The sequence below is a fragment of the Pan paniscus genome, chromosome X (genome assembly GCF_029289425.2).
Source record: "Pan paniscus chromosome X, NHGRI_mPanPan1-v2.0_pri, whole genome shotgun sequence".
NCBI lineage: Eukaryota > Metazoa > Chordata > Mammalia > Primates > Hominidae > Pan > Pan paniscus.
Genome location: NC_073272.2, coordinates 119,673,813 through 119,687,271, shown reverse-complemented (window position 1 = coordinate 119,687,271; position 13,459 = coordinate 119,673,813). Strand labels below are relative to the sequence as shown.

General features: G+C 44.1%; 1 protein-coding gene and 1 pseudogene across 2 annotated transcripts in view; both read left to right on the top strand.

The window, feature by feature from the left end:
* LOC100973914 (putative uncharacterized protein CXorf42) overlaps window positions 1-13,459 on the top strand; it is a 179,881-nt gene that overhangs the window by 105,584 nt on the left and 60,838 nt on the right. The gene's annotated exons all lie outside the window — the stretch shown is intronic.
* On the top strand, window positions 2,596-4,580 carry LOC100981684 (swi5-dependent recombination DNA repair protein 1 homolog; annotated as a pseudogene).

The following is a 13,459-nucleotide window of genomic DNA, read 5'->3' as shown; positions in this document are numbered from 1 at the left end:
ACAGCCCATGCTGTGGCCACAAAGCCAACCTGGGAGCCCTCAGGGACTGGGGCCAACTCACCTCATCCCATTCTCATCACCAATTGTCAGGTCCCGGGGTCCGGGTCCAGCCCATGCTGAAGTCCAGAGGGAGTTGGTGGATGAGCAGAAAGAACACTCGGGGCTGAAGGCAGGTGAATGTGGTTTTATTCAGCAGCAGCTTTTATTAACAGCTTTCTCACACTAGCTCTCTCGCACTGTTTGCCCTGTCGCAGCTGCTTGAGCCAGTGGCTCCCACAAACAGCTGTGCATCTGGCTCTTCCTTGCCTTCAGGGTCAGCGGCTTAACTCTTTTTCTCTCTGGGCATGAGCAAGCCAAGCTGTGTGCTGGCTCCCTCCTGTCCATCTGCAAGACGGACAGCTTTGGCTCTCTCTCTCTCTTTCTCTGGGCACCAGCGTGCCCACCATGTTAAGCCATGTTGAGCTAACCAGAGTCCCAAGAGCCCGTGTAGAACGTTAGCAGGGCAGTTATACCTTTTACAGACAATAGTGGCTTAGAGCGAAGTATAAACTTACACAAACAGGTTATGTAACAAGTGGAGGTGTGCGCCTGCATGCCAAACTCACTGAGTCATGCAGGCCTGGATATCCACCTTGGCCTATTCCTTGACCAAAGAACATCCATGTACCTTACACAGAGGAAGAAGTCTATAGAAGGCTATTGTCTCTGCACTTATAGCAGCCTGAGGTCACTGTAGATATTCAGGGCCCACAGTTGGGAAGAAGAGGTGTATGTGGTGTGGGGGAAAGCAAGGACAAACTGGAACCTGCAAGGATTAACTTGAATCCCTAGGACAAACTAAATCCCATGAAGACTTACTGGAACCTGCATCTGTCTCTTATTGCCTCCAACCTAAAGAAAGAGCTGGCATCCATAGTCGTGGAAGTGCACACACACCTGACTTAGGACTTGGAGAAGTTGAAGAAGGAGATCTTGTCAGAGTTGGAGTTGCTGCAGGTCCTGTTGCTGCCCCACACCAACGAGGTGTGCCAGTTGATCAGTGCCAGTGTATGCCAGTGGTAATAGTGCCTGTCCTACCAAACTTCAGAATATAGTATCTATTGCTTCACTCCCACTTCCCAAGCCCTGCCCAAATTTTTCTCCTGGTCCACTCTAACTCAGAACCACATTGGGAAGGCAATTCCAGGAAACTATGTTTCTAGCTTAGCTAAGTTGGCAAAGCCACTTCAACAACCGTGAGACAAATACAGACCGGTAGAATGTGACTGGCCACTATTAGAGAAAAGGATAACACACAGTAGAGAAAAAAAAAAAGAATCCCAAACCAAAAAATGTATGGGTCATTCTGCACATCAGTTATAGACAAGGACTTCTCAGTGTTTGGTGCTCACATTCAACCAAAGCTGTGTCCAAGAAGGACTCATTTAACCAGTATCATCCACCCCAACAATCCTGAGTGTCTATATCCACAATGTTCAGTAGAGCAGAAGAGGAAGAAACAGTAAGCATGGAGTTACTGGCAGCATTTTGGAATGCTTCTGGTCACCGTGAATTTTGGTCACTGACCCCTGACTTCCGAGATAAGCCATACAACACTGAACCTTCCACCCAGCTTTTCAAAGGGGGTGAGCGTTCCCTTATTTTTAAAGCAACTATTGGTGAAATAAAGGTGACACATAAATTAGATTCACTGTATAGGCTTTGGTAAAAGTCGTGATGTGTTTCCAAAGCTTCAGATAGAAATGAATCCCAGTGTGACAATGGATATCTTTTCAGTTTAAAAGCAAAGTCTCAGAGGTGAAAACTTCAGCTTCTGTGCTCTTGCCCACCCCTCTGAGGAATATGAAATAGCTGGGGGCCCATGGATAAAACAGAAAAGCAGTGGAGAATAGCTTGAAGGCACCGGGAGGCTGCATAGATGACTGTAAAGATATTCTGCTGATTTTATGGGGTAAGCCATGCTTTGAGCATTTTCCAAAGGGTAAAGAAAGGTGAGCAACTTTATCACAAAACAGTTGATTTTTTACTTACAAATGAGTATGGTTTGAATATTTGCCCCCTCCAAAACTCATGTTGAAATTTAATCTCCAATGTGGCGGTATTGAGAGGTGGGGTCTTGGGGCTTTTAAGAGGTGATGGGTCATAAAGGCTCTGCCCTCATGAATGGACTAATCCATCATGGATTAATGGGTCAATAGATTAATGGGTTATCATGGGAGTGGGGCTGGTGGCTTCATAAGAAGAGGAAGAGAGACCCAAGCTAGGATGCTCAGCCCCCTCACCCTGTGATGCTCTGTGCTGTCTAGGAAGTTTGCAGAGAATCCCCACCAGCTAGAGGGTCCTCACCAGATGCAGTCCCTTGACCTTGGGCTTTTTAGCCTCCATAACCATATGAAATAAATTCCTTTTCTTTATAAATTATGCAGTTTTAGATATTCTATTATAGGCAACAGAAAACAGACTAAGACAAGAATGTTTGATGAAAAGCTATGCCTTTTAAATTTTGACTGGCATTAAGTTATATAGATAGAACATAGTAACTAGCTCAATAGACCACACATGATTTAAATTTATTACTTTTCTTCTCGATAGATTAAGTTAGAAAAAAGGAAATATTAATTTAGCTACTGAAGTTTTGCATCTAAAACCTTCTTTGTAAAATTCTGGCTAGTCTCTTTTAAAGAGTAATAGAAAATCATGGGCATTATTTTGAAGAGCCAGTTTTCTTCAGCATTGTGGTAATAATAATAACTAATATTATTTAGGATTTGCTACATGCTAGGTATTAACCAACTATTTTACATGTATTATTTCATTTAATCCTTTTAACACCTCTAGGCTGTCAGTATGATTATTCCCACTTGAAGATGAAGAAACTAGAGTGCAGAAAAGTTGTGATTTGTGTAAAGACACACAGTAAGTTCTAGAGCCAGAGTTCAAACCTAGTCTACATCATTGCATCCCTACAAAATTCACACTGATCAGTAGGTAGAAATCACTTCAGCAAAAGATGTCTGAACAGGAATGGTTAGTGCAGCATCTTTTATAAGGGTTTAACATTCGAAAAAGCTTATCTATCTATCTATCAATAAGGGACTGGTTAAACTGATGAAGTTAATCTATTCAGTGGACTAGTTTTGCATCTGTTAGGAGTTATATGACAGAGATGTACAGACAGTGTGATCCAATTTTAGTAAACACATTTACCAGTATTCATATACATTAAAAAGTCTGGAAAATTATACAGCAAAAATACTAACAATGATCATTGTGAAGTGGTAGGATTCTAGGTAATTTAAAATGTGTCCCAATTTTTCCTATAATAATCATGTAATAAAGAATAGAATAAAATCTTTAAAACTCACATCACTGTTCTTTCACTGAGAAACACTGCTTCTCTTTTGAGTTGCAGACTGGAAATCAGCCCTGACTGCATTCAAGTGCTCTGTGACTTTGGACAAGTCACTTACCCTCTCTGGGTCTCCTGTTTTATATAATAAGAACGTGATTTAATTTTGCAGGTTCCTTTGTGTTCTAACATTCTTTGACTTAATGAATCTGATTCTTAGCAAAGTTCTTTTAAAAAAAGAACAAATAATGTGTGGAGGTTTAAATGTTGATAAATGGTTTCTTCACACTTTATCTGTTTTCTTCAGCATGTGAAGTTATTATTTCCATTATTCCCTTCCCGTGAGTCCTTTAAGAAGGGAAAGTTGGCTTTTTGCTCTCTCTGGGGATGGCGGAGGGAGGTACCCTGCTGAGGGGAAGGGGGATGCCTGAGACCTGGACTTCCTCGGGAGTCTGCTGTGGAGTTGAAGGAAAACCAAGATTTCATTTTCAAGATGGAAAGTCCATCAGACTCAGCTGTGGTTTTACCTAGCACTCCTCAGACCTCTGTGAATCCATCATCTCCCTATACAAATAGTTCACGAACACAACCTATGAGTGCAACACTTAGAGAAAGATTAAGGAAAGCAAGATCTTCATTTAATTCCTGTTATAATGTGGTGCAACTTCTTAAAGTAGAGAATGAAGAAAACGATCAGACCTTTTCAGAGAAACCAGCATCTTCCACAGAGGAAAACTGTTTGGAATTTCAAGAAAGTTTTAAACACATAGACAGTGAATTTGAAGAAAATATAAATTTGAAAAATACTTTGAAGAATCAATGTCTGTGAATCTCAGTCATTTGACTCTGGGTCATGCAGTGCTCTCCAAAATGAGTTTGTGAATGAGAATCTTTCTAAACAAAGATTAAACGATGAAAAAGCCAAATTGGTGAAGCAGGTTCAGGAGAAAGAAGACCTTCTTTGGAGGCTAAAACTCATCAAACTGTATGATCAAAGAATCTGTCTCCATTACAGTTGTTAATAAAGAAGTGGAGGAGCTGTAGCCAGCTGTTGCTTTATGAGTTGCAGTCAGCTGTGTCTGAAGAGAACAAGAAACTAAGCCTTACTCAGTTGATAGACTACTATGGGTTAGAAGATAAATTGCTACACTATAACAGAAGTGAAGAAGAATTCATAGATGTTTAATTCCTGATTTTTGCTCCAGAATATCTTTGCGAATGACAACTTAATTAAAAGATACTTACTCATTTTAAAGGGAAGATAGAAACCATTAGGGCTCAGAGGAAGGTATCCCAATGAACATCAATTAAGGGCACTCTAATATATAAATTATAAACCAAGTTCTAGAAGGAAAATTAGTATTTTGGGTAGATTTGCCAAAGAAAGCTTGACATTTAAATCATGTTTAAAAAGTCATTTGGGCAGTTCTGGAAACTAGTTTTAATACAATTGTTTCTTTGTGGCAAAAAGTTTTATTTTAAATGTTAAAAATTGTCCAATCTAGTGAATGTCTAAACCTAAAGTTTAAAAATTTCTGCCTCTCTCCTAAGTTTATGCACCTTGTTTACATCCATTTACCACATATTTCCATCTGCTAATCTAGCAGGTAATTAAACCCATATGTCCAAAACTTGGGGGGAAAAAAAAAAGGAACGTTAATGTTAATGCATTTCACCAGAAATGTGTCAAATCACTCTGGGAAAATAAGTGCCTTTTCCCAGAAAGACACTTTGTGACCAATACATTAACAGACTTTTTTTTTTTTTTAAGCCATATGTTGAAGCAACACAGGTCACAACCCAAGCAAAATAAGAAACAAAAGCAAACTATTCAAACACAATCCCCATTAGCCATCCTTACTCTAGATTCTTGGCTTTGTTCCTAGGATCACCTTTTACCTATATATCTGATTAATGATAATAATAATGATAACTACTAGCCTTTGTTTTACAGATATCCATAGGGCCATTTAAAATATTCGAGGCATAGTGAACGATGCTGAGCAGAGGAGGGCAAGGAGAAAGAGTAGATTTTTTGTTTTTTAGAAAGTGGGTGGCTGGCTTGATTGGCTCACTACCTGTCTAGGAATTAACCCGGGCATGGAGGCTGTACTTACAGGAGCGCGCGTCCTTGCATGGCCTTTGCGGAGAGGCTCTCAGGCGCCTTCTGCTGTCGAGTTGGCCCTCATGCTGCCTCTGCCCAAGGGTTCTGGCTTCGCACCCGGCTCTCCTGACCAGCACCTTCCAAACTCGCTTTTCACAAATGGCCATTTCTCACCATTTGTGGGGTGATGTGATTCTAGGAGGTAATGTGGGGTAAAGTGGAGCTTGGAGAGGGGGGCTGGCGTGGGGCATGTGTGGAGCCTGAGAGGTAATATACAGATTAGGGAATTGTGAAGGGGAGTCTGTGGGGTAGGGGCAGAATGATGTGCAGTTTGCTGGGGTGAGGGGTGGGTGGCAATGTGCAGCCTGTGGGTTGCTGTGTCACCAAGACCTACTCTCCACTATATGAGCATAGTCCCGGCACGACCCAAACCTTGGTGTCTCCTGCACCCCACAGGCCTTAGCTCCAATCAGGGGAATGGCAGAAAGCTTTCGTGCAGTTTCCTAGTCACGTTTTTAACTTGCCTCCTTTCAATAAACTGAAAAAAATCTGCCCTCAGCGAAGAAACGCTGCATTTTCTGTTATCCTTACCAACCGGAATAGTCTTTCAGCAATATATATTTATTATGAAATCAGAAGCTATTTTTCAACAAATGTGAATATTGACTATGTACCCCCCCAAAAAACACACCCCGGGGGAAGATCTCCCTAGAATCAATGGTCTGGAATCTTTTCACCTGTCTCACACTCCATGCCCCCTTCCATTTTTCACCCCCTAGCAGTCTCTTGATTATGCATTCACCTTGGAACTATGATTCTGGGATCTTGCCTATTTATGTCTGCTTGCTAGCTGTGTGGCAGCAAGTGAATCACCAAACTACTCTGAACTAAAAACACCAACCTCATAGACTCTATTCATTTATTCACTCACTCAACGCATGTTAACTGAGCACCTACTCCTGTTGAACCCTAGGCTGGGTGCTGGTAATAACATCAGTGAACAAGGCAGATGCTTTCCTTACTCTCATGAAATTGGTCACCCAATTGGGGAGCCAGACAATAAACCAATACATACAAAACTGGTGGTATGCATGTCAATGTAAAGAACATGCTAAAACTAGAAAGAATACAAAGACTTCTAATTTAGGATGTAGGTCATGGAAGGCCACTCCAAAGAAGGGACATGAAAGCTGAACCTGAAGGATAAACAAGAATGAGCCAGGTGAAAGATAATGGGCAGTGATTCCAAGCTGGGAAGTTTTCATATATTCCCAAAGGGGCCATGTGACTAGATGGTGAGGAGTGAGGAGAAGAGAGGCTCCAGTAGTTTGAAGAGTTAAGCAGGAGATAGATTAGGCAAAGCTTTGAAGGCCATGCTAAGAATTTTAAATCAAATCCTAGGGTATAGTGGAAAGCCACTGTATTATTTTTAATATGAAGATAACAGATGGGAGGGAATCAGGCGTGAGTGCGGGAGCCTAGTGAGGAGCTATTGCAGGTGTTTAGGGAAGAGCTGATGATAGCAGTTTGGTTATGGGTGGCAACAGTGGAAGTGGTAAGTAACCAGATTCAGAGCATATTTTGAAGGAAGGGCACACAGGATATGGTGACATAATATATGTGGGGCTGAGAAAGAAGAAGGTATCATGGATGGTGTCTTAGTCTGTTTGGGCTGCTACAACAAAATATCATAGACTGGCTGGCTTAAACAACACAAATTTATTTTCTCACAGTTCTAGAGGCTGGAAGTCTAAGGTCAGGATGACAGTGAGCTCAGGTTCTGGTGAGAGTCACCTTCCTTGCTTGCAGTTGGCTGCCTTCTCTCTGTGTACTCACTGGCTTTTCCTTTCACATTCCAGTAGACAGAAAGAGGGGGGAGGGAGAGAGGGAAGGGGAGAGAGAGAGAGAGAATCTTCCTCTTCCTCTTCTTCTTTTTTTTTTTGAGATGGAGTCTTGCTCTGTCTCCCAGGCTGGAGTTCAGTGGCGTGATCTCGGCTTACTAATGCAACCTCTGCTTCCCAGGTTCAAGTGATTCTCCTACCTCAGCCTCCTGAGTAGCTGAGATTACAGGGGTGTGCCTCCATGCCCAGCTAGTTTTTGTATTTTTAGTAGAGACAGGGTTTCACCATGTTGGTCGGCCAGGCTGGTCTCGAACTCCTGACCTCAGGTGATCCACCCGCCTCAGCCTCCCAAAGTGCTGGGATTACAGGCATGAGCCACCACGCCTGGTCAATCTTCCTCTTCTTATGAGGTTATAAGGTAACCAATCCTATCGGATTAGGACCCTACCCTATGACCTCTTTTAACCGTAATAATTATCACCTAAAAGCCGAATCTACAAATGCAGTCACATTGGGGATTACAACTTCAACATAGGAATTTGAGGCAGGGCACAATTAAGTCCATTGCAGATGGCAACTAGGTCTCTGGCTGTGAGAGTGAGGATTCAGGGAGGAGCAGTTTTAAGAAATTGCTCTGTATTAGTTTTTTCTTGCACTGCTATAAAGAAATACCTGAGACTGGGTAATTTATAAAGAAAAGAGGTTTAATTGACTCAGGTACACAGGCTGTAGAGGAAGCATGGCTTGGATGTTTCAGGAAACTTACAATTATGGTGGAAGGGGAAGCAGGTACATCTTCACACAGCCAGAGCAGGAGGAAGAGAGGAGAGGTGCTACACTTTCTTTTTTTTTTTTTTTTAGATGGAGTCTCACTCTGTCGTCCAGGCTGGAGTGCAGTGGCACCATCTTGGCTCACTGCAACCTCTGCCTCCCGGGTTCAAGCAATTCTCCTGCCTCAGCCTCCTGAGTAGCTGGGATTACAGGCGCACACCACCACGCCCGGCCCGGCTAATTTTTGTATTTTTAGTAGAGACAGGGTTTCACCATGTTGGTCAGGCTGTTCTCGAACTTCTGACCTCGTGATCCGCCCGCTTCGGCCTCCCAAAGTGCTGGGATTACAGGTGTGAGCCACCATGCCCAGCCGATACTACACTTTTAAACAGCCAGATGTCATGATTACTCACTATCATTAGAACAAAACTAGAGGGGAAATCTGCCCCTATGATCTAATCGCCTCTCACCAGGCCCCATCTCCAACACTGGGGACTACAATTTGATATGCATTTGCAATATCAATTGCTGCATACCAAGTTCTCTCTGTTTTGGGCCTCTGTAATAGTCACAATGTCAGGTACTGCTGGTGCCAAAGGTGGCATTACGCATTGAGCTGCCTAAAGTCAGTGGTAAGTCTCCAAGAAACCAAGGTCTTGTGCACAGGCCAGATGGGGCTATTGAATGGAGAAACAGTCTCATGAAACATTTTGGCTTCCTTAAGCTCAGCAATGATGGCAATTATTCTTTTTCTCCCCTAGGCAGCTGACATTGTTTTTTGGGAAACAACAGTACTAGGTGTTGGTCATCAGATGGGTCCATGGTCTTCTATATTTCTCACTAAGATGGCCATAACTATTGCAATTCCTGTCAGGGCTTGGAGGCAAAGGCAAGTGGGGCTGCACATGGAAAACACATCACTACCAATATTTCATTCAGTAGTGGGGGCCATGACAACGGAGGTTAGTAGGAGCCCAAAGTCAGAGAACACGATCTGTTTTCTCCTCATCTTGATGCAAGGGTTTGTGGGGATCACAGTCACCTGTGTACTGGTATCTAAAAGGCCTAAGAAGTGCAATTCCTCTCCACTGTTCAGCTGAACTCTAACCTTGGCATAGGGCCTCTGGGTCCCCTGAGTACAGAAGGATCTTGTTTATAACCCCTAAAATCTTTGGATTTTTGTTTGTAACCCCTAATCTTGTTTATATTTGAAAGCTGAGTGTCAGAGCAAAAGTTGCTCAGGATCTCTGATTTGTCTCCAAATCCACCAGGAGAGGTGGAAGGCCATCACTGTGCAGACTCTAGCGGGACCACTTATCAAATCCCCATGGCCTGGTACTTGGCCCTGAATTTTTTAGTGGGGAGCCCATCAATCTGCTTTCGTGGTTCCATTATTGAGTAATCAGACTCAGAGATCTCTTTGGGAAGGCCCTTGCCCAGATAGTCCAGAAGAGGGCACTCAAGTACTATTTTTATGCTCCTTTTTTGGAGGGGAGGGGTCAAATTTTGCTATTTTATCGGAAGCCACTTCTTCTGTGCCTGAGAATTTCTCAGTTAAGATCTGGATCACACTGCAGATTGACGGACTTGACCTCAGGAGGTGGCTTAATTGGGCTTGACAACAAGCAGGAGCAGCATGAACAAACCCGTAAATCTAAGTCTGGTTAATCTTCTCATCTACTGTTCCCACTCCCTCGTAGTAGACCCAAGAGACCACCAGGAGGGCTGCAGGACCTCCATAGTCTCTGCGAAGGTGGTTGAGACATGTTTTTCAGTGACTAGGTACTCATTTTGTGTGGACCAAATCTGTCAGAGACCAAATAGTACCCAGCTGAGGAAAGAGATGGTCGTTGGTATACATACACTCTCATCTCCCCACCTTGCTCCTCCTCCTCAGAGAAAGTGGCCACTATCAAGGCGCTATGGAGGAGGGGGTCTGTAGTGATGTACCCCTCAAGGAGCCACTTTCCTTTATGAAGTTTATTTAACAAGATTACCTTTTTCGTAATGGAAGCAAACTAGCCAAGTCTCTGTGGTTTCTTCCCCTAAGCAAGTCTTCCTTCTGGCTTGGCTGCTGGGCATTGACCCTATCTAGTGAGATCACTGGACAAAGTGATTCTAAAGAGCTCTACATTATTTTTATTAGAAGCATGAGTCTCAGTAACATGCTGCATGGCATGTTGTCCGTCAGCCCCAGGGAACTGCTTAGATCTAGGAATAGTTTTGGGGTACAAGTCAGTTTACAGGGTCTCCAATGACTTCTGGCCCCATCGTCAGAGTACAGTGTCCAGGGAATTGTTCCTGTGGCTTCTTAGAGCCCCTCTGCTGGATCTCTTATTTGATCCACTAGGTTATCTCAGCCGAGGTGATGGGGATAAACAGGAGGACCGATGGTTACCTTGGAACCAAAAGCTTTTATAAACAATTTTCTATCACCCTCCAAGTATACCCTGTGACTTACAATGGCAATGCCTGAGACCTGCTGGCATGGCTGGTAAAGTGCCACGTGAGGTCTGCTAGCACTTCGCAGGACTCACTGGCAGAGTGCCCGGTCAGATCCTCTGACTCTGGCAAATAATCCATTAGCATCCTCCAGGAGTGCCCTGCAAGGTCTGCTTACACCCATCATTAGTGAATTGCCCCACGAGATTTTCAGGCTCTTTGCTCTTCAAAAACGACATTGTGCATAATCAACTACCCAGCTTGCCATTCCAATTTTTCAAGAGCTCAGCTGAGCTAGAGAGAGCTGAGCTGCTGGGTGTCAGAGTAGTCGATTAAGACGAGTCAAAATAAAAGTAACAGTCAGACTTTAATAACTGCCTTTGATAGTATAAGCAAGGGACTGAACCAGAAAAAGTACCAACTCCTCCATTATTCCATTTTTCCATATGGAGTGGCTCCAACAGGGGTCTGATGGATTAGCACAGATGCAGGGCATCATCATCTCACTGTTAAGGGAGCCCTGAACAAGAGGCTTCTGCCATTTTATGGACCCAGGGGCAGGAGGAGGTGACAGGGAAGGGCTAGGAGTAGAAAAGTACTGAGTACTGAGTCAGCTTGAAGAAAAAAATATTTTTAGGCATCCCCCACTCCCACCATGGCAACAAGAGGTCTTAGCTCAGGTGCTTGAGAAAGGCCTCTGCCAAAGGCTCCTGATAAGGCGGACTCCAAATGGAGGCATCTGGTCTAGGAATGCCGACACGTGTGAGAGCATGATCAGTTAGGGACGTCTGAGTCCTTGACTGCAACTCCATTCACAGACTGCAATGCACGGCTGTGCATCAAGTCTGATGTGGGGAGGGCACGTCCCCCCATGATCCCTGCCAGGTAAAGCTTTTGTAATTGCCTATGGCGAGGCCTGAAAGATCACCCCTAGGTTTTTGGCCAAGAGTTGAATTCACTCTCTCCAGTGGTCCTAGCACTTCCTGTGAGAGGTCTTGCTGTCATTGTCTCTAAAAGCATGAAACAAAGGAAGTCAGATCTCTGCCCCTTTGGAATGCAGCTACTGTGGGGCTAGGTGTTTCTAGTTTCCATTACAGAAATACTGAATCCACCCGTGCCCCTACCACACCCACACAGGGAACTCAGGAGAAGGGGAGGCAGGGCTGTGGTTTCTGGCCTGCTGTGGCACTAGAAGGTTCATAGCAGTGAGTCTGATCGGCTTTCTGGGTGTCAGACCAGACGGAAGAACCAAAGCCAGTCACCATCATCAGTAGTATTCTAGCTCTGGAGCTTACGTGTTCACCAATGACAGTGTCTGCCCAAATCTTCCTTCTGGCTTGGCTGCTGGGCATTGACCCTACCTAGTGGAAGCTTAGGACACACCTATCCCTGGAATTCTGGGCAAATTCTCCCAGCTCAGGAGAGTGGTGGGCTGTTTTTGGTTCCTCTGCTTTTTAAATTCTATCTGTTATGGTTAGCATCAGGCCTCTGAGCCCAAGCTAAGCCATCGTAACCCCTGTGACCTGCACATATACATCCAGATGGCCTGAAGCAAGTGAAGAATCACAAAAGAAGTGAAAATGGCCGGTTCCTGCCTTAACTGATGACATGCCACCATTGTGATTTGTTCCTGCCCCACCTTAACTGAGCAATTAACCTTGTGAAATTCCTTCACCTGGCTGCAAACCTCCCCCACTGAGCACCTTGTGGCCCCTGCCCCTGCCCATAAGAGAAAAACCCACTTTGATTGTAATTTTTCACTACCTACCCAAATCCTATAAAACAGCCCCACCCACCCCTATCTCCCTTCACTGACTCTCTTTTTGGACTCAGCCCGCCTGCACCCAGGTAAAATAAACAGCCCCGTTGCTCACACAAAGCCTGTTTGGTGGTCTCTTCACATGGACGTGCATGAAATTTAGTCCCTTAATCATCATCACTGTGGAAGACAATGTTTATTAAACACCTACAGCATGGCAGGCCTTGTTCTGAGTGTTCTACTTGAATCTCTTCATTTCATCTTCTTTTCAGCCCTATGAACTAATTACTGTGAAAATTCCGTTGTACAGATGAGGCTCAGAAAGCTAAAACAACCTGCCTAAAGTCACAAATCCAGTAAGTGGCAGATCTGTGACTTGAAACCCTCTGTCTGCATTGAGAGTCTCTGTTCCTCCTATTGAGCCACACTGACTCCCATACTTCTGAAACCGCCTTTGCAAAATTATGACTAAGACAGTGAAAGAGATTTAACTTAACCAACTCCATTTTGCTTCTAACCTCCAAGCTGTCCTTGTTCATTCCTGGGCGTAGGCCCAACTAATCTTGGAAAAAACTTAGTTTATAGTTTAAACAAAGATGGTAATAGCCTTTCCCAAAGCAGACTTCCTTCTTGCCTGGGAACTAGATTGCCTTTGTAGGACCAACATTGGCCACAAGATTAGAAATTACAGTTTAGGAGTCATGCAGCTGGAGGCTACAAGATTCTAACCCTTCCTAAACTGCTCCTAAGATCAGTGGTTGAGATATTTTGTAAACCCTGCACTTGAGGGATCAGCTGGCACCACCCAAATGGATAAACTGGCTCATCTGATCTTGTGGCCGCCACCCAGGAACTGACTCAGCACAAGAAGACAGCTTCGACTCGCTATGATTTCATCTCTGACCAATCAGCACTCCTGGCTCACTGGCTTCCCCCCACCCACCAAGTTATCCTTAAAAACTCTGCTCCCTGAATGCTCGAGAAGACTGATTTAAGTAATAATAAAACTCCAGTCTCCCACACAGCCGGTTCTGCATGAATTACTCTTTCTCTATTGCAATTCCCCTGTGTTTATAAATCGGCTCTGCCTAGGCAGTGGGCAAGGTAAACCCCTTGGGCAGTTACACTTCTTCCTCCCACCCCAGTGCCCTGACCCCTCCATGCCATCTCAGCAGCATGATGTTTACATATGG